This window comes from Astatotilapia calliptera, chromosome 15 (genome assembly GCF_964374335.1).
Source record: "Astatotilapia calliptera chromosome 15, fAstCal68.1, whole genome shotgun sequence".
NCBI lineage: Eukaryota > Metazoa > Chordata > Actinopteri > Cichliformes > Cichlidae > Astatotilapia > Astatotilapia calliptera.
The window spans coordinates 34,531,340-34,546,846 of NC_137436.1; positions in this window are offsets into that span (position 1 = coordinate 34,531,340).

Sequence of the window (15,507 nt, forward strand, 5' to 3'; positions counted from 1 at the left end):
TTTGGCCAACAGGGCGCTGGTGGAAGCTGAGTTACTGTTGGCTGAAGACAGAGGAGGACAAGGAGAACGTGTGTGTGTGTGTGTGTGTGTGTGTGTGTGTGTGTGTGTGTGTGTGTGTGTGTGTGTGTGTGTGTGTGTGTGTGTGTGTGTGTGTCTGCAGGGGTTATCAAGCCATATGCCAAGAGTGAATGAGACATCGACTTACTGATCCACATCACGAGGATATGAGGATATAAGCAACAACATTGGAATGACCGGAGAGAAACGTAGTCGGATGGTAACAAAGAGAAGGTGGTCAGAAATGGGAACCATAAAGAGGCCGCTAGGAAAGTCGCAATCACCCAATACCTGCAGAGGATCAGGCAAGTCCTCAGGAGTCAGCTGAATGGAAAGAACGCAATCCAGGATATCAAACACCTATACCCTGCTTGTGATCAGGTACCCTGCTGGATTAATAAGTTGGCCAAAGGAGGAGATAGAAGCAACTGACATCAAGACCAGGATGCTCCTGGAGCTGGAGGGTTTCACCCCAAGTCCAGCACCCTAAGACTGTACGCTAAGTGGAAGGACGGAAGGAAACCAGGGACTAGTGAGTGTCAGAACCATCATCAGAGGATAAAACAAAGAAAATCTGTGAGTACATAAGGAAGATGGCCACAACCAACCCCCTGCTTACTGAATACCTCAGGCAGCAGAAACCCAAGAAAGAAGAGGACCAAGAGGAGGAACCATCATGGAAGGAGAGGCCCCTGCACGGTATGTACCACCGGCAGATAGAGGAGGTGGCTGACATCCAGAAATCCTACCAGTGGCTGGACAAAGCTGGACTGCACAGAGGCACTAATCATGGCAGCACAGAAACAAGCTTAGCACAGTATACAGTAACATCTGTTCTGAGTATGGCCTGGAAGTCCTGAGGTCAAAATGGGAGACGCCCCCTAGTTTCATTTAGCCTGAACGCATACGTCATAGTTTTAACCATAAACCTGGAAATCATTACCCATCATCGTGGCCCATCTGAGTAAATCATTTACTGATAAGCTACAGTGTAGGTGCTGATAAGAAAACCATCCTTTGGACTGTGACCAATCCTATGTGTGCTTTCTGTGTGTGTTGCTATCGACTAACTGAACTGTCTGATACTGTCAGCTTTGCCCTAAGAGCCTACACTCTGCTCCCTTCTTGTGGTCTTCCTTCGGGCTCTTGATGATCTCTGCTCATGTTACTGAAGGTTTTCATCTTCCTATTTTCCTGTTTGTTTTTTCCTTGTTTTAAGTAGCAACTCCTAAAAATGTGCCAGAGCAGATTTTAAATCAACTCCACGGGCATTTCAGATTTTAACACAGGTGTTGATTGTTAAACTCTGGAAATAATAATAATACATTTTATTTGAGGGCGCCTTTCTAAAACCCAAGGTCACGTTACAAAGAGAAAAAGCTATAAATACATACCTTTTATTGATGCCACAAATGTTTGTGTTTGAGTGTTGTTGTGTGTTGTTGTGTTTGCACCATTTTGAGTACAATAAAGTTACATTTTGTTTATTTTGTATGCAGAAATTCAATTCCAAAAGCCAGATGCAACTTGCCCCAAAAATAATACTGCTATACTGAGTGTTTCTCTTGTGTGCATGTGTGCACCTTGCAGGCAAAAAATTACACAGGGTGCTGAAATATTTCATGTTAAACCAAAACATCATGTAGGAGTCGGGGTTGTTAAGGCAAGGTAAGTTTATTTATATAGCACAATTCAACAACAAGGTGATTCAGAGTGCTTTACAGAGACATTAAAAAATAAAAACAATAAAAAGCATGATTTAAAATTGATAAAAAAAAACAGTAGATAAAATCAGAACAGTAGATAAAATCAGTAGTTAAAATGTAAGTTTTGAAATTTAAGTTTAAAGTGTGGATTTGGTGTTTTATTCAAATGCAGCTGAGAACAGGTGAGTCTTCAACCTGGATTTAAATAAACTGAGTGTTTCAGCTGATCTGAGGCTTTCTGGGAGTTTGTTCCGGATATATGAAGCATAAAAGCTGAATGCAGCTTCCCCGTGTCTGGTTCTGACACAGTAAACAGTAATTTAGTTTATTAAATCTATTAACTTGTGATGAAATATTCAGCTACATGGAAAAAAGGAGGTAATAAAAATGTTCAAAATAATTTATTATCTTGAGACTGATGACCTTTAATGTCATTATTTTCTGTTGCTGAGCTCAAATTAAGAAACTGGATGTTCACAAAGTACAGATACTATATCTCCCAATACCCACAATATAAGAAGGCTTCTAATTTGTAGTTTAGCTTCTAATTTCTGCCTTTCAAGTAACCCAGTTAACACAGGGAACTAGTACTCAGTAGGATCACCTGCAGGTACATGATTGAATCATTTTAAAGGAAATGTCATCAGCTGCTCAGACTATTACATCATCTCCTCAGTCTTCTCCTAGTCTTTGGTTTGCATGTTGCTCATTCGGTCACTGAGCTCATCAAAGTAATTATCAACAAAGCGAAGCATCTGGATGACGGCGCTGAGCAACAGGATGTCACAATTCATGTCCAACTCCAGCTCCTCGCTGTAGTTCTTCAACGGAACAACACAGGACAACGGCACACCGAGCCGAGAGCCGACCTCCTGCATCTGTATGACAGAACACAGGGGAAAAAGTATTACTACCCTCATATAAAATGTTTATTAATAAAAAATAAATTAAAAAAAAGCAGTTTAAAAAAAGTAAAAAATGCTTACCACATCTTTAATGTAGCCACTCTTATAAATGTTTCTCACATCCTCTTTCACCAGTGGACAGGCTTCATCTACTTTAGTGAGGAGGACCAGCTGAGGAATACCTGGAAACAAAATGAGCAGGAAGATCACTTTGACATAATGATTTCTATTGGATTGTTATTGGAATATCCAAATTCTTTGAGTTGTTTAAGATATGAAATGAAGTTGAAAATTGCTGTCATGATTCCGGCTCACTTGTGCAGAGTTCTGTCGTGCTGTGAATTTTCCAAGTTTAGTTAATCATGTTTGTAGTTACACGTTCTCTGTTTAAATTCGTTTCCTTTCGTGTCCAGTCTGTCTTAGTCTCATCTGTGCATCCTCCCTAGAGTCCCCTGTATGTAGTCAGTCTTGTCTCCCTGTCTGTGTGTGAAATCTGCATCTTTGTATTCTGTACTTTCCATCTTATTGTGCCAGTCACTCTTCTTCTCTTACATTTAGTTACTTCCTGTCTCCTGACATACCCTTCCTCCTGTGTTATTTTCCTTTTTGATTACTTTGTACTTTTGCAATCAGTCTCAATAAAGGCTTGTTTTCCATTAAGCTCATTTCTGCCTGTCTACAGTCCATGCACGGCTGTTAAACTGGTCCACCTATAGCTTTTTTTTTTTGTTAAAAAGGGAAAACATTTCCAATTTCAACACATAATATACTAATTTGCACAGATAAAAACTGATTTTCAGTGATTTTTACATTATTGCATTTTTGTCTTCATTTGTTTTACACATAAACTGTCTAATCCCCAAAGATATGACAAAACCTCAGGCACTGACCGATTAGGTTGACCTTTCTGCGGATAGCATCCAGCTTCTCCTCCAGCCCTGTGGGCATGACGGAGACCTTGGAAGCATCAATAACATAGGCCACACAGTGGATCTTGTCCTTGAGTCCAGGAGATGTGCGATAGCCGTGGGCCTCAGGATGCAGAGGAGCTGAAGGGTTGAACTAAATGACACATTTGAGGAGAAACAGAGACACAGTTTGAGTCGACTGCTGACAAATCAGTGTTTCATACATTCAGTGTCCCGCTGATATAATGTAGCACCTGATAACGGTCTGGCAGGTGACCTTTGAGGATGCTGCTCAGATCGTCTATGTCAAGCCCCGCCCCTTTGGTCTCCTCCAGTCCCATGGTATCACACAAGATTATTGGCAGAGGTTTCCCTTCACGCCCAGCTTTCACAGAGTAGGAGCGAAACTGTTTACAGTACAATGAGAATGAGTGACAGACCACTGAAATCAGTCACAATAAGTGGAAATCATCAGACAGCAGACACAGACCTGTGTGGTGAGGCTGGTGGAGGAGGAGCCAGAGATGGCCTGGCTGGTGACGTGGCCTCTGAATACAGAGTTGACAGAGTTAAAGAAGCTGGACTTTCCAGCTCCGACTGGTCCAATGAGCAAAACCCGAGGCTGGGTCACAGAGCTGACTGTGGGTTTGTAGCTTTTAATGCTCTCAATCAGCTCCGTCCTCTTCCTGTACAAAACAAGGAGATGAATAATGGTAACATTTTGAACGTGAAGAAATTTTGAATATAACAGTAATGTTTAGTGTAAAGCCAAAACAAAACATGGTAACATGGTAAACAGTATTGCATAGTATTTTGCAGGAATGCCACCTTAAATACTTTGTAGAGTATGACATTCAAATATAGCTTGTTTGTCATAAAGTGTGGATAATGTAACTGCATTCAGTTCAAAAATAGATTATTGCTTTTCCCCCGATCAAACTCTTTAAAATATGTTGTGCATAAAGCATCAGACTGGATGTTGGCTCCATCAGACTTACTTAGATTCCCAGGTTACAGTCCTCCATGGCCTCTCAAGTTCAGTGCTTTCTTAAAGAAAAAAGTGAAATGATACATTAATGTTATTGAATTTAGTAAAGACATTAAATTCAACTCTCTAGATCTGCAGATACATACTGGGCTAATCCCAAGCCTTCATTTTGCTTTGAGTCATTTAGACATGGACTTGCTGTTTTTCCCCTGCTAACCTAAATATGCTTGAGCTTCATGGCATGAGCTGATGACTGGCATTCTCTTTCAGGATTTTCTGGTAGGGAGCTGAACTTTAGTGATGTGACGTTCTGTATCGAGGCTTCAAAGCTTGTGTCGAGTAATGGAGGGGGCGTTTCCGCGATGCGCGTATCGAGGCTAGTTCATTTATGGGAGGAGCTGAAAATGATGACGTGCGAAGCCTCGCTGCCCGGCTGTACCACGTGACTGGTTCATGAAGTGGTTCGAACTTTGCCGCGAGATATGACAGCGATATAAACCCCTCAGACTTCATTCAAAATGTGGGTGTTTGATGGACAGTTGCAGTTAGTGAGAGTTTGGAGACAGTTTGGAGGTTTATGAGAGAAAGTCAGGAGAGAATGGGGCCAGCTAAGAAGAGGAGGATGTTCTCCCCTGTGTGGGAACATTTTGATTTTATTCCTCTCAACAAGGTATTTAAATTTCTACAGAAGATGTATTTTCATAATACTGATGGTGCAATACAATTTATGTTAAGCGGCTTTACTTTTGTACAAGGTGAAGTGTTTGCTATGTGCCAGGGAGCTGGGATATAATAACAACAACACCTCATCCATGCTTAGGCACTACAGAGCTTTGCATGAGAATAAGGGAACACCGATTGTGGAGCAAGACCAGGTGAGCCATCAAATGCAATGATAATATAGCATGCAGTAATGTTACTAAATGATATAACAATATTATACAACTGTAATAAGTTACGTGTGTGATATTTATATTTGTGCTTTGTTTTTGTTGTCTTTCCTCAGGAGAACAATCTCAAATAGATGAAGACCTGGTTACCATGGTGATTGAGGACTCCCAGCCATTTAGCATTGTGGAGGACAAAGGATTTACAAGATTTGTTAAATCATTGAATCCTAGCTATGTTCTCCCCACTAAAAAGGTCATAAAAGCAGTGAAAATTTAGTTTTTACAGAATAAAATGTGAACAGGCAGGACTGAGGCTCAGTGTAGCTGTCCATACCTCAACGTTACAAAAGCACAACCACTGTCCACACCCCAACCACACCTCACCTCACAGTAAATGATCATTTCCATCCATCCATCCATCCATCTTCATCCGCTTATCCGAGGTCGGGTCGCGGGGGTAGCAGCCTAAGCAAAGAGGTCCAGACCGCCACCTCCTCCAGCTTGTCCGGGGGAATACCAAGGCGTTCCCAGGCCAGCCGAGAGATATAATCTCTCCAGCGTGTCCTGGGTCTGCCCCGGGGCCTCCTCCCGGTGGGACATGCCTGGAACACCTCGCCCAGGAGGCGCCCAGGGGGCATCCTTGCCAGATGCCCGAACCACCTCAGCTGGCTCCTTTCGATGTGGAGCAGCAGCTGCTCTACTCTAAGCCCCTCCCGGATGGCCGAACTTCTCACCCTATCTCTAAGGGAGAGGCCAGCCACCCTTCGGAGGAAGCTCATTTCCGCCGCTTGTATCCGCGATCTCGTTCTTTCGGTCACTACCCACAGCTCGTGGCCATAGGTGAGGGTAGGGACGTAGATCGGCCGGTAAATTGAGAGCTTCGCTTTTACACTCAGCTCCCTCTTCACCACGACCGACCGGTGCAGCGTCCGCATTACTGCAGCCGCAGCCCCAATCCGTCTGTCGATCTCCAGCTCCCTTCTCCCATCACTCGCGAACAAGACCCCGAGATACTTGAACTCCTCCACTTGGGGCAGGAACTCATCCCCGACCCGGAGTGGGCACTCCACCCTTTTCCGGCTGAGAACCATGGCCTCAGATTTGGAGGTGCTGATCCTCATTCCCGCTGCGTTACACTCGGCTGCGAACCGCTCCAGTGCGAGCTGGAGGCCCTCACCCGATGAAGCCAACAGAACCACATCATCCGCAAAAATCAGAGATGAGATTCTGAGGCCACCAAAGCGAAAGCCCTCCGCCACTTGGCTGCGCCTAGAAATCCTGTCCATAAAAATTATGAACAGAACCGGAGACAAAGGGCAGCCCTGGCGGAGCCCATCACCCACCGGGAACGAGTCCGACTTATTGCCGGCAATGCGAACCAAGCTCTTGCAACGGTTGTATAGGGATTGAATGGCCCGTAGCAATGGGCCAGACACCCCATACTCGCGCAACACCTCCCACAGGACACCCCGAGGGACACGGTCGAATGCCTTCTCCAGGTCCACAAAACACATGTAGACTGGTTGGGCAAACTCCCATGCACCCTCAAGTATCCTCGAGAGGACAAAGAGCTGGTCCAGTGTTCCGCGACCCGGACGAAAACCGCATTGTTCCTCCTGTATCCGAGGTTCGACTAGCGGACGAACCCTCCTCTCCAGCACCCTGGCATAGACTTTCCCGGGGAGGCTGAGGAGTGTGATCCCCCTGTAGTTGGAACACACCCTCCGGTCCCCCTTCTTGAAGATGGGGACCACCACCCCGGTCTGCCAGTCCACAGGTACTGCCCCTGATCTCCACGCAACATTGCAGAGACGTGTCAACCAAGACAGCCCTACAACGTCCAGAGCCTTCAGGAACTCGGGGCGGACCTCATCGACACCAGGGGCTCTGCCACCAAGGAGTTGTTTAACTGCCTCAGTGACCTCGCCCCCGGAAATTGGCGGGTCACACCCCTCATCCCCAGACTCTGCTTCCTCCCCGGAAGACGTGTCAGTGGGATTAAGGAGGTCCTCGAAGTATTCCTTCCACCGCCCGACAATTTTCTCAGTCGACGTCAACAGCGCTCCGCCAGCACTATACACAGTGCAGGTAGAGCACCGCTTTCCCCTCCTGAGACGCCTGACGGTTTGCCAGAATCTCTTCGAGGCAGTCCGAAAGTCTTTTTCCATGGCCTCTCCGAACTCCTCCCACACCCGAGTTTTTGCTTCAGCCACTGCCCGAGCCGCATTCCGCTTGGCCTGTCGATACCTGTCGGCTGCCTCCGGAGTCCCACAGGCTAACCAAGCCCGATAGGCCTCCTTCTTCAGCCTGGTGACTCCCTTCACCTCTGGTGTCCACCATTTGGTTCGGGGATTACCACCACGGCAGGCACCAACCACCTTGCGGCCGCAGCTCAATGCAGCAGCTTCGGCAATGGAGACGCTGAACATGGTCCATTCGGACTCAATGTCCCCAGTCTCCCTCGGAATGCTGTTGAAGCTCTGCCGGAGGTGTGCGTTGAAGATCTCGCGGACTGGGGCCTCTGCTAGACGTTCCCAGCACACCCTCACTACGCGTTTAGGTGCACCAGGTCTGTCCAGCGTCCTCCCCCGCCACCTGATCCAACTCACCACCAGGTGGTGATCAGTTGACAGCTCAGCCCCTCTCTTTACCCGAGTGTCCAAAACATATGGTCGCAGGTCTGGTGATACGATTACAAAATCGATCATCGACCTACGGCCTAGAGCATCCTGGTGCCACGTGCACTTATGGACACTCTTATGTTCGAACAGGGTGTTCGTTATGGCCAAACTGTGATTAGCACAGAAGTCCAATAACAAAGCACCGCTCGGGTTCAGATCAGGGAGGCCGTTCCTCCCAATCACGCCCCTCCAGGTCTCGCTGTCGTTACCCACGTGAGCATTGAAGTCTCCCAGCAGGACAACAGAGTCTCCAGGTGGAGCACCTTCCAGCACCCCCCCCAGGGACTCTAAGAAGGCTGGGTACTCCGAACTGCCACTCGGCGCATAAGCGCAGATGACAGTCAGGACCCGTTCCCCGACCCTAAGGCGCAGGGAACAAACCCTCTCGTCCACCGGGAAAAACCCCAACGTACCGGCAGCAAGCCGAGGGGATATAAGAATACCCACCCCAGCCCACCGCCTCTCACCAGGGGCAACTCCAGACTGAGACAGAGTCCAGCCCCTCTCCAGGAGACTGGTTCCAGAGCCCAGACAATGCGTAGAGGTGAGCCCAACTATATCTAGCCGGTACCTCTCAACCTCACGCACCAACTCAGGCTCCTTCCCCACCAGAGAGGTGACATTCCATGTCCCTATTGCCAGTCTTGGCAGCCGGGGGTCGGTCCGCCAGGGCCTCCGCTCCTGGCCGCCACCCGGCTCACAATGCACCCGACCCCTATGGCGCCTCCTGCGGGTGGTGGGCCTGCAGGAGGATGGGCCCATGTCTCCTCTTCGGGCTGTGCCCGGCCGGGCCCCATGGACTAAGGCCCGGCCACCAGACGCTCGCCCTCGGGCACCCTCCCCGGGCCTGGCTCCAGGGCGGGGCCCCGGTAACCCTATCCCGGGCAGGGTAAACTGTTCCCTCGATATTCTTTTCATGGGGGTCTTCTGAATCGCTCTTTGTCTGGTCCCTCACCCAGGACCAGTTTGCCATGGGAGACCCTACCAGGGGGCAAAAGCCCCCAGACAACATAGCCCCTGGGATCCCTGGGACACACAAACCCCTCCACCACGATAAGGTGGCGATTCAAGGAGGAGATGATCATTTCCATTTTAAGCATTTCCAAATTATCATTTTCCATACTGCCAGTATAAATATACACAGTATACTGCATCACTACAATATAGATCTTTTGTTGTTGACATTTACAGGCTGTGTGCAAAATGTCACACTCTTCAAATTCATGCCAACCAATATTTTTACGTCCAGTAGGTGTCCTACTAGAGCAAATGAAGCTTCAAGAAGCTTTGCGCTGGGGTGAACCAATTGGATGAAAAGCTTCAGTGCTTCATGAAGCTTCATCTGCCCATCACTACTGAACTTGTGGTTCCATCAATTATGAAAACAGTATAATTGATGGATTATACTGTTTACGGTCTTGAAGTAAAAGCAGCAAAAGCATTCCTACACCATCACAATGCCACCACCATGTTTGTGTTAGGTGACGGCTGTGTGCAGACAGGAATGGGACCCAAGATGCAGACTCCAGAGAGAAACTTAAACTAAAACAGCTTTAATGCTGAACTCAAACATAACATAACTGGAAAAAAGTCAAAATAAACTAACACCAGTGGCTGGGCAAAACACACAGCAAAATAAACGGTAGATCGCGACACGGACACAGAGAAACACAGGGCTTAAATACACAGAGGGAGCAATCAGGAAATGAGTAACAGGAGGGAAACACAGCTGGGACAAATCAGGCCTAACGAGACAAGGGGAAGCAAAACCAGACACATTAACATCAGACATGGACTTTCAAAGTAAAACAGGAAACATAACACAGACTCACGGGCAGGCACTATAACAAAGGGAACAGACGTGGGACCAGGGCAGACACAGACACTGACTGGATGTGGGGATACAGCAGAAAGGGGAGACAGCAACATGGAACACAGACAGAAAACCAGAACACTAAAACTCTAACCAAACCCCACCCAGAGAACCTAAACTAAGAATAATCCTAAAACCCATAAAGCAAAGCTAGAATATAATGAAATAACAAAATCAAAGAACCAAAAACACAAAACACTGGGTCAACGACCCAGGGACCCTAACAGTTTGACTGTTGGTTTCATGTTCTTATTATGAAATGTTGTGTTAGTTTTATATCAGTTGTATATATATATATATATATATGGTTCACTCAAGTCCCCAACTTTAGATGTCACTGACTTTGTTTCTCAAGTTTCTTTATTGTTTTGTGATGTTTTGCTTTTTGAGATCTTTTAGCTTACTTCATTTTTTCAGACATCTTTAAATTAAGAGATTTCATTATTCGGCAGGTCTGTTAGTAATCATGCTTGGGTGTTGGCATATTGTAGTATTTGTACTGTGATATATCTAATTTATCAACACTTATCTGCAACAGCTAAATGATTACATGATGCCTTATGTTACACTTACCCTCCACTTGGTAGATTTCACACTCAGTCAGGTTGAGATCATTGCCATGCATCTCTGCAGCAGGGAAGTTGTAATAATTTCCTGGATTGCTGTGCGTTACTGCTTGGCTTCCATTGACAAGAACCAAATCTCCTCCAAAATAAGGCCCAGAGTTAGCTATCATTCTCACTGCATATGTAGGATTAGTAACTGGATATTTGATGAGGTTTTCACCATTAAATGTAAAAAGAAAAGCCTGATCATCATTCACGTACTGTCCAGACTGACTAAAAGGTTGTTTGGTGTAGCCTCCAAACACAAAACCAGAGTTGTTGTAGCCCACAGACACAGTGGGAGAGCGGTTGTCACATCTTTGGTGAAATGCTGCACCGGTGAAGCCGTGGATGCTGGCCTTGTACAGCAGCTGTAGTTTGACTCTTCTCAGCTGAGCGCAGATTGTTCTCTGCTGGCTTTGTGTTAGCATGGGGTTCATTTTGGACTCTTGGTTGTTTGAGTGTAGTAAAGAAAGTGACTGAATCTGTGGAATCAATCACAAAAAGACAAACACAATCTACATGAACCCCAAAATTAGTTTTAATGGCTCAGCATAGGGAAAGGATTACAATTTACACAATTTACAATAATTTCTATTGAGACCTCCAGTAGATATTCTTAGTGTACAGGCTGTGATCAGCTGACCTGCTGTTCCCTGCGGATTTACACACCTGAATTCAACCAGATGTGAGCAGATGTTTCATGAGCTCTCCTGGGTGATTTCCATCAATTAGATGGATGCACCGGTCCAACACACTGTTGTTTACTTTAAACCCATCACAGTACAGAAATATAGAAATATATAGCAAACTAACCTGCATACCTTGCACTAACCTGCAGAGGATTTTCATGTAACCTTTAAATAACACAGTCTACCTCAGTTTGTCTCTTTCTATTCTTTCCCTGTGACGTACAGCAGCTGCACCTTTACCTAGCAAAACACGAAGAGACTATTTGGTGTTTGAAGGCTCAGTGACAGAAAATAATAAGCAAAACTAAGGAGCCTTATTTGAAAATGGAAGGAGCAGAGAGTCCAGATATTTGTTTAAAAATGTAGGGAGTAAAATTAAAAGGTTGTCAGAAAAAAACTCCTCAAGTAAAATTCTACTTAAGTAGCTACATTTAAAAACAATATACATCATTATTTTCCTTTTTTATTGCCTTCAGATGTTTGTTTCTAGAAAGAACCAAATCTAAATGTATGTTGCTACTTTGGTCTCAACAGAAAAAAATGAGTTAACATAACGATGTCATAAGTTTCATTTCCAGACAGACTGGCATAAGGATGAGCACGTTTTGTTCTCCCACTTCATCAGGAATCCTTTAACACATTTGCAGTGGTTGCTTTTAGAATAATGCGTACATTTCACTCAAGGCTGGACTGGGACAAAAAATCGGCCCGGGCATTTTGACTAGAGACCGGCCCACCAGGATAAAGATTGACAATGTGACGGCATTCAGGTGTAAAACCGCAAAGGATTCTGGGAACTTGTGGCAAGAGGTACTAGCGCACGCAGGCTTTCAATTGAACTCAGTTACACAGCGATAAAAATAAACCCAAAAAATGGCAAGAAGCTGTTGTATTATTAACTTCAATAGCCGGTCGCATGACAGCCACGGGAAGCCGACGGGTAAAGAGATCGTTTTTTTTTTAAATCGGATTACGTCGTTGAAGAGAAATTTTTTAAGCCATGTTTCCGAAGTAAGAGCCGACGGATGGTCTGGATATACCAAATATAACGTCCCAGAACACTCCAGCTCACAGGTTAGTCTGCTCCAAGCATTCCCACAAAGGTCAGAGTTTTGTAGTAGTTAATACGTCATTTTCATAACATAATTGGTGATATAGGTTACAAGCAAGTCTGGCGCTGAACAGAAATTGTCGCGCTATGCTTCTTTGTTTATTGTGCATAAATAGTAAATTGTCCTGACACAATATTGCGTTTCGCTTCTGTTATTACCATGGTACACTGACAAAAACATATACTTTTATTCACAGGATAAAACAGGTATTTTGTATCACTAATTGCCCAGTACGATTACAGCATACAATATTATTGTCACTGCTACATTTCTGTAATGCTACCAGAAATTATTTCCACTACTAATTAATTGAGCTCAAAGGTCCTATTAATAAACGGTTAACGAATGTGTATTTATGACGACGATTTGTGAGACTGGTAAATTTACCTTTGTTCGTACGATGGTCTTTCGTTCTACACAGTGCATTTCAAGGTCCTGTACCCATCCGTCGGTAAACTGTACCTGGGCTTCTTGCAGTGACCTGAAGTTACTAAACTTCATGAGTGTATGCACTCACTCCAAGAACCGTACAATTATAAATATGAGCGTGGTGAAAGTTGGGCAGCACGCTGACGTCTTTTGTCCCTCTGTGTGCTCGTAAGGGTCTGACCCTTTCACTCCTTTGATTTTTTCCTCGTATCTTTTCTTTGTCTTTTCGTCGAGTCTGTCTTTGTACGGACCGTCATTCTTCCATTCTTCTCCTTTTGTTTTGTACATTCCTTTGTTGTGCGGCAAAGAAAAAACAAGAAGGTATTGGAACCGGAGAATGAACGTTTTGCGGTGCTGCAAATGCTTGCATTTGATGCGGTACTTGGATTGTTTTGCCACGAGTTCCCGGCATGCAATGTGCGAAAATCACGTGATTGCTAAACAAGGGGGAGGGTGCATCCGGCCTCCTCGGCTGTAATTGGTCCAGCCCAGAGTCGATCATGACCAATTAGCCAATCCAACACCTTTCATTATATATACCCTAAAAAAAAAACTAAAAAAAAACAACCCATCGGCCCATAAAAACAAAAAATCGCCAGCGGCCCACCGGGCAAATGCCCGGTATGCCCAATGGCCAGTCCAGCTATGATTTCACTATATAAATAGAATTGAATTTGTGACTTTAGCGGTGGCTACTACTCTACTCCTACTCTACGCAACTACATCGGTATAGTTACTATCCCGAAAGGAAAACTTTAGTTAATAAAAATCTTACAGGCACAATTTTAAGTTAAATTCATTAAGCTCTTTAACATTTCTGCTTTTACCTCCTGTTCCAGACGGACGAGGGAGCAGGGATCGCGGACCTTGCTGTAAACACACGGAGGACTACAGACAGGTGTGCCAAGGTAGTTATTCCAGGTGTTGTGCCAAACACAAGCAGTTAGTGAGGCTGTGGACAGCTACAGGTACCTTGGTGTTCATCTGACCAATAGACTGGACTGGACTCATAACTCAGACGCCCTCTACAGGAAAGGGCAGAGCAGGCTGTACCTGCTGCGGAGACTCAGGTCGTTTGGAGTGGAGGGCCCACTCCTGAAGAAATTCTATGACTCTGTTGTGGCTTCTGCTATCTTTTATGGCGTGGTCTGCTGGGGCGGCAGCATCTCTGCTGGGGACAGGAAGAGACTGAACAGGGTGATCCGAAGGGCCAGCTCTGTTCTAGGATGCCCTCTGGACCCAGTGGAGGTGGTGAGTGACAGGAGAACGGCGGCTAAGCTGTCATCCCTGTTGGACAACATCTCCCACCCCATGCAGCAGACTGTGACAGCACTGAGCAGCTCCTTCAGTGGGAGACTGCGGCACCCACGGTGTGGGACGGAGAGATTTCGCAGGTCTTTCCTCCCCACTGCTGTCAGACTCCATAATAAAGACTTTAACTGATCAAGCACACACATCCATACATATGCAATAATACTAAGTGCAATAATCCTTTCTGTCATCGTTGTATTTTTACTCAGTTGTATATAGTATTTGTATTTGTATTCTATTTTTATCTTATTGTATATTTATTTTATTTTATTCTACTGTATATAGTATTTTATTTTATTCTATTCTGTACAGTTGTGTACTGTATTTATTCTTATTGTATTCTAATTTTTGCCTCATAACTTTTGCACTGTCCACTTCCTGCTGTGACAAAACAAATTTCCCACGTGTGGGACTAATAAAGGTTATCTTATCTTATCTTATCTTATCTTATCTTAGTTACCCGTGCGTCGGGAGCTCGCACTGGGCACGGACCGCAGACGAGGACGTTCAATTCAATTCAAGTCAATTTTATTTATATAGCGCCAAATCACAACATAAGTCGCCTCAAGGCGCTTCATAGATACAGAGAAAAACCCAACAATCATATGACCCCCTATGAGCAAGCACTTTGGCAACAGTGGGAAGGAAAAACTCCCTTTTAACAGGAGGAAACCTCCGGCAGAACCAGGCTCAGGGAGGGGCGGCCATCTGCTGCGACCGGTTGGGGTGAGAGAAGGAAGACAGGATAAAGACATGCTGTGGAAGAGAGACAGAGGTTAATAACAGATATGATTCAATGCAGAGAGGTCTGTTAATACATAGTGAGTGAGAAAGGTGACTGGAAAGGAAAAACTCAATGCATCATGGGAATCCCCCGGCAGCCTATGTCTATTGCAGCATAACTAAGGGAGGATTCAGGGTCACCTGGTCCAGCCCTAACTATATGCTTTAGCAAAAAGGAAAGTTTTAAACCTAATCTTAAAAGTAGAGATAGTGTCTGTCTCCTGAATCCGTTTAGCCTGATAACAGTACAATCACGTCTGTGTGTCATAAAAACTTTAACACTCAGCACGTTCTCAACAAGTGAACTGATCTGATAGAATCTGTTCTGCCCATATAGGGGAAGGCTGTAGGCCGACTTTGTGCAAGACTGGGGCAGAAAGACTTAAAAAGACTATGATCAATCGCAGTAATTAATTATAATCTAATATAATCTTAAATATACAGTAAATATACAATAAAGTTATTATTGTATTTTAGCTACAGAAGTATTTTAGAAGAATAAAACACACAATTGTTTTCATTGGTGCTCTTAGAAAGGTGCATTTTTGTACCCAGCAGAAACAACTT